The sequence below is a fragment of the Ovis canadensis genome, chromosome 2 (genome assembly GCF_042477335.2).
Source record: "Ovis canadensis isolate MfBH-ARS-UI-01 breed Bighorn chromosome 2, ARS-UI_OviCan_v2, whole genome shotgun sequence".
NCBI lineage: Eukaryota > Metazoa > Chordata > Mammalia > Artiodactyla > Bovidae > Ovis > Ovis canadensis.
This window is the reverse complement of record NC_091246.1, coordinates 90,779,595-90,794,485: the sequence shown is the minus strand read 5'-3', so window position 1 is coordinate 90,794,485 and position 14,891 is coordinate 90,779,595. Positions and strand designations below refer to the sequence as shown.

Sequence of the window (14,891 nt, the reverse complement as noted above, 5' to 3'; positions counted from 1 at the left end):
TCTTGTCTATATTGAAGCATTTCCCTGCTCCTTAATCAGTATATGGACACACACAGACACACACTCTCTAGCTCTCTCTTCCTGGTTTACTTCCTCAATTACTGTAGTTCATTACCTTACTAGTTCTCAATTCTACCCAAGTAGGTACACCCAGGTTATTGGTGGCCAACAATTGTATTTTCTGAAATACCCTTATTTGTGTCTCTGTTCTCTCTTACTACTGAGTCAAGGTGGAAGGTGGATGCAAGTGCAGTTATTATTCAAAGGGACATTGGGAGTTTTCTCCTGAAGTCAAGCAGCGAGCAACGTACTTACTGTTTAGGAAAGAGGTAATGCACCTTCAAACAGGAGCTATTTCCTCTGATTCCCCGCGCATTTCCCTACCCAGCATGCCATGGTGAAGGCTCCAAGGGTGTTAAAGTAGGGAAAGCAAATGATGAATGTGCCGCCTTGGCTGGATGAGCAGCCTGGAAACAAAAGACACATCCTGACCTTTCTCTCCACGCAGCTTCCTTAGGCCAAGACATGTCCTGCCTGAAGCTGGGAGTATTTTCCTCTTTAAAATACGAAAGCTAAGGAAGCAGGCTTTTTCAAGTAATTGGTGTCAGTTCTTTCCAGGAAAGATCCTCCCCTAGCTCTGAAGAAAATGCTAATAAGAAGACAGATTTCTGCCTAGAAGAGCAAGAAGCCTGTTCTACAGACTCCATCAATGTTCTAGTCCATCTTGGCCAGTAGATAGTACGCTTCCTCTGTAATAATTTTTAAAGCCTCCAGAGGAAAAGGGATCCTGCTTTCTAGGTCATTTTGGCCAAGGCTGTTGTTACAGTATTGTAACAACGACATTCTCTCATTCCCGAAAGTATTCATCTCAAGAAAAACAATAACCTCTTACATAAGAGTTTCTGAGAAGCCTAGAATTTTGACTCAAACTTATAAGAGGTGGCTTTGCACTGTCAGGGCTTCCCTTGTGGCTCAGACAGTAAAGAATCTGCCTCCAATGTGGGAGACCCAGGTTTGATCCTTGGGTAGGGAAGATCCCCTGGAGAAGAAAAGGGCAATCCACTCCAGTGTTCTGCCTGGAGAATCCCATGGAAAGAGGAGCCTAGTGGGCTATGTTTCACAGGTGCCGAAGAGTCAGCACAACTGAGTGACTTTGCTTTGCACTCTTAAGGAGAATTCCATAGCCAGAACCACAGAGAAACAGGAAAGAGCTGTGTGAATATGTTGTGCAGGGGAAGGTCGAGTGGCTCTGGAGAGCATACTGGGAATTGCTACATTGTGAGGAAGTCCCCGCATATTTTGTTTTATCCCATTTCCCAGATAATTGCATTTTTTACACACTGGAGGTTTGTGACAACCCCGGGTCAGGCAAATCTATCAACTGCATTTTAAATAGCCCTGGCACACTCCGTGTCTCTGTGTCCCACTGCAGTAATTCTCAGGATAGTTCAAACCTTCACCGGCAAAAAACTCTGATGGCCCAGATGATCACTGGTCATTTTTCGCAATAAAGTCTGTTTGGTCAGGCCAAACAGGATGGCTGTTCTCTTATCTCTGTACAAACCCTGCCCCACCAGTTCACCCTATGCACCCTATACACCCTATGACTGGCTTTTCTCTGTACTTGTCCCAGGCCCCAGATTTCATCTTTTTTTTTTATCAAACAGTTGATGAGGGGCGTGTCCCTCTACTGCTTTCCATGATAATTAATGAGCCCACCTGATCTCACTCCCCCAATGACCAGCAATCTCTCCCCCATCTCCCGCACCCCCCTTCCCCATTCCCCACTTCCCCACCATCTACTCGCCACCCCTCCATTGCTCTCAGAATGAAGCCTGTCACCATGTATTAATACTTCCCACCCCCAGTGCACCACACATGGTTGGGTGTTGCTCCAGGACCTTGCTTCAGACAGGTAAGCGCCTCCCGTCCATTAAACCATCCATGCCTCTTCTTGACGGCACATTCTTTCTTTGATCTTGAAGCTGGGCAAACATAGGTCTTGTAAGCCTGCAGGGTACAACCCAATGATCGGTGGCAGCCAGGAGGTGGAAGAAACACCTGTGAGAGCCAAGAGACACATGGGGAAAGGAAAGTTATTGGGGGCATCCACTAGCATGTGGGGCCCAAAAGTTGCTGGCTGATCCTGAGGTGGCTGTCCACTAACCCAGGAGGCCCAAAAGTTGCAGGCTGTAATCCAAAAACTGTAGGGTATTCCTGAGGTGGCCATCCGCTACATATGGTGCCCAAGAATTGCTGGGAGAATCCCAGAAGCAACAGAGAAATCCCTCATGGCTGTCCACTAGGACATGGGGCCTTTGGGTGGCTGTCCTTGTTGAATGGGGCTGCCCAGAGGTCAGGAGAACCATGGCCTCTGCTAGCTCAGCTACTGCATCAAAGTGAGCCTTTTGAAATTGATTAAGCCAGCTTTCTGGAAGGAATTGGTATTTCTCTTGTGCCTTTGCTATGTAAATGATCTACGAGGCTTTCTGGAACTTTAATGGTCTCTGATTTCTAAGAGTAAGGAGAAAAAAGAGCTTTTAGGTAAACTCTATAGAAATAATTATGTTTAGGTAACGTCTATGTAAAATAGTCTCCCCGGATTTTGGTAACTTGAAACTAGGTTAAGAGAATTCATTGACTTTCTGTGCTGTGTGCTTCTTTGTGGTGGCCTCTTTGGGACCCCATGGGCTATAGGCCTTCAGGCTCCTCTGTCCACTGGGACTCTCCAGACAAGAATACTGGAGTGGGTAGCCCGGCCCTCCTCCAGGGGATCTTCCCAACCCAGGTCTCCAGCATTGCAGGCAGATTCTTTAGCTACTGAACCACCAGGAAAGCCCAAGAATACTGCAGTGGGTAGGTAGCCTATCCTTTCTTCAGGGGATCTGCTGACACAGGAACTGAACCAGCATCTCCTGCTCTGCAGGTGGATTCTTTACCAGCTGAGCTACCAGGGAAGCCGTGCAGGCAGCTTAGAAAGATATATAATATTATTTGTATCCAGCATCATATGTACCTATGGCTCCCATGTGAGAACATTCTTTTCTTTACTTCTCTTTGCAGTCTTTAGTATAATTGAAATAAAATAATACTGTTTTTAGGTCCTCTTCTCTGTAACACTGAGAGTTTCCTTGCAGTAGGAACTCCATTTGCTTTACTCACTTGTATTCCTTGGTTTCATTCACACAGTCTGTCACGTAGGTACTCAACGTATGTGTATAATATGAATGGAATGAATGAATAAACAAATGTAAACACCCATTCTTTGGTAATATATTAAATGGAGGTTTGGATTTAATTTTTGAGTAAGGAAACTCATTTTTGTTCGTAGGAATTAATAAACAGAACAAAGTAAATTTAATAATACAAAATGTAAACGTTTCAGAAAGTTTAATATGATGTATAGATGGATTGTAATTTTACAAATATTTTAAGTATGTTAGGTGCAGGAAGGAATAAGCAAATCAGCAACGGATAACATCACGGCTGGCATGACTTTAGGACTCATGCCCCTAGAGCTGAATACTTTTATATCTACTTGCTTATTACTGCTGACAAAGTATCAGCTAAAGTAATTCAATGAATTTGGTGGCTAAAGCAGAAATCAGTCAACTGAAATGAACACAGGTGGGTGTAGAAGGGTGATGTGGCATCTTAGTCTGTGAGAGTCATGTCAAGGTGAGTTCAGATCTCCATCCATCTTTCTGAACCTTTTGTACAAGCTGCTTGATGAAGAGAGGGCTCTCACCATCTCCACTCTGATGATTTCCCAGGCGCACTCACTGTATTCTTTCTCTTTCAGAAAGAATGGTAGACATGGATTCCATGGAAGTACCTCTTCAAGGCCAGAGTGGGGCCCATCCTTCCCAGGGCAGAGGCTTCCTCTCCCATCACCTGCCCCAGGCAGGCATGGAAGTCCTCCATCTGCTCATGGAGTCCAGTGCGGAGCTGCTCCAGGAGGGTGGGGTCCAAGGCAGCAAAGGAGCGCTCTGTGTGGAAGAGGTGGAAGCTCTGCTGGAGCATCTCGTGGAGCACAGAGATGGTCTGGACCTGCTGGAGCTGGCCACCCTCTGCCATCTGCTGGGGGAAACCAAAGCCTTTCCTGTCCTACCGACAGGAGTGAGGGGAGAGTCTGTTCTTTCGGGCCAGGAGCCTGAGGTTCTGGCTGCCAACCAGCACGTGGTTCTGAGACAGATCACAGGCCAGAGATCCTCCCGGGCTGTAGCTGACCAGCACCAGGGCCGTCAGTACAGAGAGCACCAAATCCATGGGGAAGATGAGGCTGCTGCAGGGCTGGCTGACACAGCATCTGATGGAACCTTGGAGGTAGGGTGTCTGATGATAATCTTTCTAAGAAGGCTTTTAGGGAAGATGGTACTCACTGTCTGAAAATTTCTGTCTCACTTCCCCTGTGTGTTTTCATTTAGATATTTTCTATTTGACCTAGAAAATGTGGTCAATCTAAACTCTTAATTTTTATGGTGGAAGGTTAATTTTCCCAATAAGGTTTGGATTTGTCAATGCCAATGTATATCAGTTAAATGAGAAAGTAGAGAAAGGCTGCAAGTATGTAAGTATGTAAGACTTACAGAGGTGTATATACTTATTATGTACACATTTAAGTATAATATATATAAGCATTCCTTGTGTTCGTGCTATGTCAAAACAAAAGTTTTCCTTGATTCTTAACTGCATTTCTCCCCCCCTTATCTTACGCATAGGAATTCAGAGTCGCTCAGGCCATATTGGTTTCTGTAGTTTGTTTTGTGTTTCACAGAGCAGAGGCTTGTGATTAAGAGTGAATGAACTACTCCGTAGTTTCTGTTCTTTTGAGAACATTCATTCAGATTCCTGAGATTACATTGCACTGGGGCCACAAGATCATGAGGAGTGGAGTATCTGCTGCCATATCAGTCAACTAGGATGACACAGTCATCAAGAGTTTCCAGCCCTCCATGGTGCTCAGGAAGGGGGAAAACACCTGTGGGCTAACAGCTACCAAATTGCAGCTGCTCCCTAAGGTGAGCCCAAGGCAACTCAGGAAATGAAAAAAATGCAAGATGCAAGAAAATGCAAGGAAAAATGCCCCAGGAGAGCTGAGGTTCAGGAGTGGAATGTTTTCACTGAGCCCAGGCACTTGCTGCTTCCCATACAAAGGAAAAGTGCTAAATTCCTTAACTTGAGATAGCTGGTTTTCTTTAATTCACAAAAATACTTTGATGTTCACTACCTCCCATTTCTTACAAAATCCTGTATAACCTGACTCTTCCCCTCAGCTCCTTGGAGCAATTCCCTCAATTTGACTTGAGATACTGTCTTCTGAATTCCCACTAAAGAAAGCATAACCGTGAACTTTTAGGTTGTCACTATTTCTATATTTTTTAAATTAACCTATTTATTTTAATTGGCAGCTAATTACTTTACAATATTGTAGTGGGTTTTGCCATACACTGACATGAATCACCCTTGGGTGTGCATGTGTCCCCATTCTGAACACCCCTCCCGCTCCCCTTCCTGTCCCATCCCTCAGTGTGGTCGCAGCACACCAGCCCTGAGCGCCGTGTCACATTCATCACACCTGGACTGGTGATCTACTTCACATAGGGTAAATTACATATTTCAATGGTATTCTCTCAAATCATCCCACCCTCACCTTCTTGGACGAATTCTGTTCTTTACATCTGTGTCTCTTCTGCTGTCTCACATATAGGGTCATCATTACCATGTCTAAATTCCAAATATATGCGTTAATATACTGAACTGGTGTTTTTCTGACTTGCTTCACTGTGTATGATAGGCTCCAGATCAAGTGTCAGGAACAATATACATGATATGACAGTTTGTTTCAACCTGCTTTTATGGTAGATCTATTGGAAAAGGAAATGGCAACCCACTCCAGTATCCTTGCCTGGAAAATCCCATGGATGGAGAAGCCTAGTAGGTTACTGTCCATGGGGTTGCAAAAACGTCAGACAGGACTGTGATACTTCATTTTCACTTTCATAGTCTTCCACAGGCTGTGCCAATATCTGCACCAGGAATCCTGCTTCTTTTCTAGTGCAGGTAGGTCTGAAAATTGTAATTGCAAGATAATTAATTGTCTTTAGAGCATCACCTCACTCACAAGGTGGTTATCACCTCCAGTTGCACTTTTCCCCTGGAATGACAATGTCCTCAACCCAACCTCTTGGGGCCTCACCTGTGAGGGCAGGATAACCACATCCCAAGAACTTCAGATTTCTACTGTGGAGGGGCTTGTCTCTTTGTTTGCAGAATTATTCATCTTCCAGTATCCCCACCCTCTCCCAGTGCATGTATTTGTGAAGGAGGGGAGTTTTCAGTATGACCTCCTCTTCTCCTGATCCATGTCCCCAGATATCAAGGGTCAGCAGCCCTCAGATGCTGAGAGCTAAAGTGTGAAGAGCTAAGTAGGTGGAGGCATTATGCAATGGCAATTGTTATACCTTTGGTAGACAATTTTTATTTTGCCACTATAACTTTTATAATTCAAGTCTTTTACAGAAAGTGTTCAAGATTTGTTTTGCTCAGAATTTCTGCGTCGGGTACAGGGAATTCAGTGATGGTGTGATGTATTGTTGAAAGCCTGTGTCACAGAATCGGTGCCCTGCAGTTGTTCATTCAGGCCACATCCTTCTGTTGGGCTGACTTGTCGATCCATCTCTGTCTCGTGCTCAGAAGGCAGAGCAGTGAGGCCCGGGCTGTGACAGGGAGAAATAGCCTTGTTTCTTTACTTACTCATGATGTTTTGTTTTAAATTTAAAGAACAGCAAAAAAACATTTAAGAACTTATTTTTTGCATATTGATTTACTGGCCAGTTTGTCTCTCCTGCTGCTGCGTTCCTAAACATTTCATCCTAGGGTTCATACAAAAGGAAGGAACAGAATGGCAAGGGGTGTCACCATATTTTCTGTGAGTTTTAACACTAGAGATTGTTTTGTTTCTCATGTCAACTTTTCCTGGAAGGCAAAACTTGAGAGTTGTTTGTGGACAAAAATAAAACAAAGATAATTTTGAATGTCATGAAAGAGAATAGAGACAAATATCTTTTTTGCTGACAGTATGGTAATGTAAGTTGAAGAAAGGTCAATGAAAAAATGGAAGGAATGAGACTATTTGAAAGTTGTCAAACAGTGTCAAACACAGCCATGTACACGTGCTAAGTCTCTTCAGTCATGTCTGACTCTTCGTGACCCTGTGGACAGGCCCCCCTGACCATGGGATTCTCCAGGCAAGAATACGTGAGTCGGTTGCTATTTCCTCCTCCAGGGAATCTTCCCGACCCAGGGATTAAACGGTGGACTCATGTTTCCTGGATTGGCAGGCGAGTTCTTTACCACTGGTGTCACCTGAGAAGCTTCCACAAAGATGGCCAGGTGAGACCAAAAATTATTTATGTATTCTTGCCCCCAAAAGTGGCCCCAAGTGTTGAAGGAAGAAAGAAAGGGAACAAAACTTATTCAAGAAATGAATTAGAGAGCCCTCTCATTTGTCATTTGGAGAGAAGCAAACTGAAGACAAGCCTGTCAATTGAGGCAGAGATTTGATAGACATAGGTTAAATTGAAGCCCTTCCCCACTCACTGAGCAAACACACGTCCACACACGCAGGCATTCCCACACACACATGCACGCACACACTCATGGGCACATCCTTGTTAATTTCCGAATTAAAACTGGATTACCTTAATAGTTCTCAACTCTACCCAGATAGGCACACCCCACAGTTGTCTTCTCTGGAATCCCTTTATCTGTGCCTCTGTTCTGTGTTACTACTGAGTCAAGGTGGAAGGGATGCAAGTGCAGTTATTATTCAAAGGGAAGAATAAATCTAAAGCAAGGCTTAAATAGGAAATAGAGTACTAAGTGTCATAAGTTTTCTCTCTCACATCCATTTTGTCTTTTCATTTAGACATTTGCTGTTTGACCCAGAAAATGTAATCAATCTATTCTTATAATTTTAACAAGTGTTTTGTGTTCCCGCTAAGCTTTCGATTTGTCACTCCAAATGGATATCCGAAAAATGAGAAACTAGTTAAAGGCTGAGGTTATGTAGAGATGTAAAGACTTATATACCTGTACATACTTGCATACACATTTTAATACACATAAAGATTCCTTTTCTTTGTGTCAAGAACAAAATTTTTCCTTGACTCTAAAGTGCATTTTTCTCTCCTTACCTTATACATAAGAGGTCAGAGTCCCTCAGCCCATATAGGTTTCTGTATTTTGTTTTCTGTTTTAATCAGAGCTGAGGCTTGTGATTATGAGTGCATGAGCAAATCAGTTGTTTCTGCTCTTTTGAGAACATTCATTCAGGTTCCTGAGGTTACATTTTACTGGGAACACAGGTCATCAGGAATGGAGTGTTTCTTGCCATATCAGTAAAGCAGGATGATAAAGTCATCAGTTTCCAGCCCTCCAGGGTGCTCAGGAAGGAGGAATATACCCCTGGTCTGACAGCTATCAGATTGCAGCCACTCCCTAAAGTGAGCCCAAGGGAACTCAGGATGTGAAAAAGTGCAAGGCACATGGCCCCAGGATAGGTGAGATGCATGAAAAGAATGATTTCAGTGAGCCCAGACTCTTGCATCTTCCCATACAGAGCAAAGTGCTAAATTCCTTTACTTGAGAGATCTGGTTTTCTCTACTTCACAAAAATACTTTTGAGGTTCAGACTACCTGCCTGTACTTGCAAACTTCTATACAACCTGGCTCCCCCTCTCCCCTGCGAAACTCCTTGGAGCACTTCTCTCAGGGTGACTTGAACTACTGTCTCCTGAATTCCCACCCGATAAAACGTAACTCTCACCATTTAGGTTGTGATACTTTTCTTCAAGTCGACAGTCAGGAATGATGCACTAGACGTGGCTGTTTCTTTCCGCCGGTGTTTTATGGTCGATCTATAGTCGTCTGCAGGCTGTGCTCACACCCCCGCCAGGAATCCTGTTTCTTTCCCGTGCACTTAAGTGTGAAGATTCTAAACCAGGATAATTAATTATATTTCCAACACTGCCTCACTCACAAGGTAATTTTCACCTCTGATAGCACTAATCGTCTGGAATGACAGTGTCCTTTGCCCAAAATCTCTGGCAGTCACTCGTGAGGGCAGGCTTACCACATCCTCAGAAGTTCAGGATCTACTGTGGAGGGGCTTGTCTCTTTCTCTGCAAAATCATTCATCTTCCAGGATCCCCACCCTCTCCCTGGAGTGTTTCTGTGAAGGACCCAAGTTCTCCTTGATGACTTCCTCTTCTGACCTGTGTCCGCAGGTATCAAGGGTCAGCAGCCAAGATGCTGAGAGCTAAAGTGTGTTTTTGTCTACGTGTGTGTGTGTCAGTCACTCAGTCGTGTCTGGTTCGTTGTGTCCCTATGGACTGTAGCCCGCCAGACTCTTGTGTCTATGGGATTTTCCAGGTGAGACTACTACCCAGGTGGTGGTATTATCCAATTGCAGTAGTTATACTTTAGTAGGCAATTTTCTTTTGCCACTGCAGCTTCTATCATTGAAACCTTTTATTTAAACAAACTGAATATTTGTTTTCCTCAGAATTTCTGAGCTGGCTATAGGGAGTTCAGAGGTGGTATTGCATATTCTTAGAAGCCTGTGTCACAGGAATCAGTGACCTTTAGTATTCATGCGTACATCCGAATATTGGGCTGACTTGTCTATCTTATCTCTGTTTCGTGCTGAGAATGCGGAGCCATGAGGCCAGGCTGTGTCAGGGAGATATAGCCTTCTTTCTTTACTTTCTCATTATGTTTCTTTTAACATTTAAATAACAATAGAAGGTTTAGGAACTTATAATTAATTATATAGTGATTCACTGGTCGAAGTTTGTCTCTGTCTTCCTGGGTTATGTTCCATTTCATTCTAGGGTTAATAAAAGGGAAATAAAAGAATGGCAGAGGGGCTTCACCTCGTTTTCTGTGATTTTCAAGGGTTTGGATATTTTGTCACTCATTTGAACTTTCCTAGAAGGCAAACCAGTAGTTATTTGTGGGCAAAAATAAAACGTGTATATCTGATTGTGATGAAAGTGAAGAAAGATAAGTGACATTTCTGCTGATAAAATGGCAAAGTGCAAGTCAAATCTAAAAAAAATTAAGCCAAACAGTGGAAGAATCATGATCTTTAAAGGATGTTAAACAGTCACAAAGACAAGCATGTGTGGGTGTGAAGTCACTTCAGTCATGTCTGACAGGCTCCCTTGTCCATGGGATTCTCCAGGCAAGAATACTGGAGTGGGTTGCCATTTCCTCCTCCAGGGGATCTTCCTGACCCAGGGATCAAACCCAGGTCTCTTATGACTCCTGCAGTGGCAGGTGGGTTCTTTAGCACCAGTGGCACCTGGGGAGCCCCCAGAAAGACAGCCAGATGAGTCCAAAAATTATGCACGTACTCTTGCCCCCGAAAGTTTCCCTGAAGTGTTGAAGGAAGAGAAAAAAAAGAAAAACCCAAAACTTACTTAATATACAGGAGAAGGAAATGACAACCCACTCCAGTTTCCTTGCCTGGAGAATTCCGTGGACCTGGAGCACGGGGGTACAGTCCATTTCAGTTCAGTCACTGAGACGTGTCTGAGTATTGTGACCCCGTGGACTGCAGCACGCCAGGCCTCCCTGTCCATCACCAACTCCCCGAGCTTACTCAAACTCATGTCCATTGAGTCGCTGATGTCATCCAGCCATCTCATCTTCTGTCACCCCCTTCTTCTCCTGCCTTCGATGTTTTCCAGCATCAGGATGTTTTCAAAGCATGAGTTCTTCACATCAGGTAGCCAAAGTATTGGAGTTTCAGCTTCAGCATCAGTCCTTCCAAAGAATATTCAGGACGGATTTCCTTTAGGATGGACTGGTTGGATCTCTTTGCATTCAGTGGGACTCTCAAGAGTCTTCTCCAACACCACAGTTGAAAAGCATCAATTCATCAATGCTCAGCCTTCTTTATGGTCCATCTGTCACATCCATACGTGCCTACTGGAAAAAGCATAGCCTTGACTGGATGGACCTTTGTTGGCATAGTGATGTCTCTGCTTTTTAATATGCTGTCTAGGTTGGCTGTAAGTGACAAATGTGGTCCACTGGAGAAGGGAATGGCCAACCACTTCAGTATTCTTGCCTTGAGAATCACATGAACAGTATGAAAAGGATACAGTCCATGGAGTTGCAAACGGGTTATACTCAACTGAGCAACTGACATGTATTTAACCTAGAAATTTGAGATCTTTGAGAGTATCAGTTCCTAGGCCGATTGATACGAAGTCTGGCGACCCCAAGGAGGAGAGAGGGGTCTGGGGCCCACCAGGAGGATATAGAGTTTGGAGTTCTCAAGGAGGAGAAAAACAAACTTTTTTCCAACATTGGTTTGTCTTAGTCAATAGAACAATGTATTTTGCTGGAGGACATGTTTTTCCTTAACAAGAACCTGTGACTTATCTCTCAGATGTATGTTATGGGAGTGGGTTTAGTAAGATCTTTCTATTGTTACTTATAATCCCATTATCTTAAAATGTATATTGTGGGAGTGGATCTAGTAAGATCTGTAAACCTTGAGACTTTCTTTTAATTTATTGTAATAACCAATTAAAACGTATATAGCTCCTTTACTAAGGCTAGTGAGTGAGGCACTGTCCATCCGCCTTCTGATATCTCTGTCAGAAGCTTTCTCTGTCCCTTTTTAGGCTTTAATAAAACTCTGTACTAAAGCTCTTCAGTATTCAAGCCTAGTCCCCTGGTCTTCTTCTTTGAAGATTAGGAATCTAATATCCTTTGCCATAAGCTGTCAGCCCTCTCATCCATTAATTCCAGAGAAGCAACCTAAAAATAAAGTCTATAACCTGAAGCAGAGATTTGAGAGATCTAGTCTATAGTGAAGCCCTTCCCTGCTGCTTGATCAGTAAACCCATACCCACACACACACACACACACATTATCTCTCTCTCTTTCTCTCTCTCTGTTCCAGGTTAACTTCCTCATTTACAGTATGCCATTACCTTACTAGTTCTCAATTCGGCTCAAGTATGTACACGCCAGGTTATTGGTTGGCAACAATTGTATTCTCTGAAATCCCCTTATTTGTGTCTGTGTGCTCTCTTATAGATTTCCCTGATGGCTCAGATGGTAAAAGCGTCTGCCTACAGTTCAGGAGATGCCGGACAATACCTGGGTTGGGAAGATCCCCTGGTGAAGGACAAGGCAACCCACTCCAGTATTCTGCCTGGAGAATCCCATGGACAGAGGAGCCTGGTAGGCTACAGTCCATGAGGTCGCATAAGTCAGACATGACTAAGTGACTTCTTCTCTCTCTTACTACTGAGTCAAGGTGGAAGGGATGCAGGTGCAGTTATTATTCAAAGGGACATTGAGAATTTTCTCCTGAAGTCAAGCAACCGACAATGTACGCTTAGGAAAGAGTTAATGTACCTTCAAACAGGAGCTATTTCTCCTGATTTCCCTTGTATTTTCCTACCCAGAATGCCATGATCAAGGCTCCAAGGGTGTTCAAGTAGGTAAAGCAAATGATAAATCTGTAACCTTGGCCAGCTGAACAGCTTGGAAGCCAGAAACATATCTTGACATTTCACTCCACACAGCAGGACATCTGAAGCTAGGAGTATTTTCCTCTCTAAAATATGAAAGATAAGGAAGCAGGCTTTTTTAAGTTATTGGTGTCAGTTCTTTCCAGGAAAGGTCCTCCTTGAACTCTTGCAACAAGAACATTCATACCCAAAAATATTCATCTCAAGGAAAACAATAACCACTTATTTAAGAGTTTCTAAAAAGCCTAGACATTTCCCTCAAACTTTTTAGTGGTGGCCTTGCACTGTCAAGGCTTCTCTTGTGAATCAGACAGTAAAGAATCTGCCTCCAATGTGGGAGACCCAGGTTTGATCCCTGGGTGGGGAAGGTTCCCTGGAAAAGGAAATGGCAATCCACTCCAGTATTCTGCCTGGAGAATCCCATGGACAGAGGAGCCTGGTGGGCTGTGGTTCATGGGGTGGCAACGAGTCGGCACGACTGAGTGACTATGCTTTGCATTCTTTAGGGGAAATCAGTAGCCAGAACCAGAAAGAAACAAGAAAGAGCTGTATGAATGGCTGGTGCAGGGTAAGGTCAAGTGACTCTGGAGAGCATACTGGGAATTGCTACATTGTGAGGAAGTACAGGCTTACTTTGTTTTACCCCATTTCCCAGAAAATTACATTTTTTATGCATTGAATGTTTGTGACAATGCCGTGTCAAGGAAGTCTATCAATGCCATTTTTAATAGCCCTTGCACATTCACTGTTTTTGTGCCAAACTGCAGCAATTCTCAGGATAGTTCAGCATTTCACTGACAAACAATTTGAAGGTCTAGATGACCACTGGTGTATTTTAGCAATAAAGTATTTTTAAAATTAAGGTACATATGTATGGTCAGGCCACTCAGGATGATTGTTCTCTTGCTCTGTATATCCCCTGCCCCACCAGTACACCCTATGCACATGACTGGCTTTTCTCTGTACCTGTCCCAGGCCCCAGATTTGACCTTCTTTATCAAAGGCTTGGTAAAGAGCCTGTCCCTCTACTGCTTTCCATGATAACTAGTGAGCCCACCTGATCTCACTCCCACTAGGACTAGCAATCTCCTCCCCCATCCCCCTCTCCCTCCTTCCCCATTCCCCACTTCCCCACCCTCTACTCCCCACCCCTCCATTGCTCTCAGAATGAAGCCTGTCACCACCCACCCCCAGTGCACCACACATGGTTGGGTGTTGCTCCAGGACCTTGCTTTAGACATGTAAGTGCCTCCCATCCATTAAACCATCCATGCCTCTGTTCTTGAAGGCAGATTCTTTCTTTGGTCTTGAAGCTGGAAAAACAGGTCTTGTAAGCCTGCACAACCCAACAATTGGTGGCAGGCAGGAGATGGCAGAAACACCTGTGAGTGCCAAGATATAGGATGGGGGATGGGAAGTTATTGGGGGCATCCACTAGCATGTGGGGCCCCAAAGTTCCTGGGTGATCCTGAGGTGGCTGTCCACTAACCCAGGGGGCCTAAAAGTTGCTGGCTTTAAACCCCAAACTGTAGGGTATTCCTGAGGTGGCCATCTGCTACTATACGGTGCCCAAGATTGGCAGGGGGAATCCCAGAAGCAACAGGGAAATCCCTGGGTGCCTGTCCACTAGGACATGGGGCCTTTGGGTGGCTGTCCTTGTTGAATGGGGGCTGCCCAGAGATCAGGAGAACAATGGCCTCTCCTAGCTCAGCTACTGTATCAAAGTGAGCCTTTTGTTATTGGTTAAGCCAGCTTTCTGGAAGGAATGGTATTTCTCTTGTGCCTTTACTTTCTGTGCCGTGTGCTTAGTGGTGTTGCACTCTTTGGGACCCCATGGGCTACAGCCCTCCAGGCTCCTCTGGCCATGGGGATTCTCCAGACAAGAATACTGGAGTGGGCTGTTTATCCCTCCTCCAGGGGATCTTGCCAACCCAGGTCTCCAGCATTGCAGGCAGATTCTTTAGCATCTGAACCACCAGGGAAGCCCAAGAATACTGCAGTGGATAGGTAGCCTATCCCTTCTCAAAGAGATCTTCCTGACCCAGAAATCGAACAGGGGTCTTCAGCTCTGCAGGTGGACACTTTACCAGCTGAGCTACCAGGGAAGCCCTGCAGGCAGCTTAGTAAGGTAGATAATATTATTTGTCTTTCCAGCATCATTTGGACCTAAAGCTTCCCGTGTGAGGACATTCTTTTCCTTTACTTCTCTTTGCAGTCCCTACTATAATTAAAATAAAACAATACTGTTTTTATGTCCTCTTCTGTGTAAGACTGAGAGTTTCCATGCAATAGGAGCTACATTTGCTTTATTCACTTGTATTCCTTGGTGAG

The 14,891-nt window shown here is 44.3% G+C and overlaps 1 pseudogene; it reads right to left on the bottom strand.

Moving 5' to 3' along the window:
- Window positions 1-3,673: 3,673 nt before the first annotated feature.
- Window positions 3,674-4,269, bottom strand: LOC138434616 (interferon tau-like; annotated as a pseudogene).
- Between the last annotated feature and the right edge of the window lie 10,622 nt (window positions 4,270-14,891).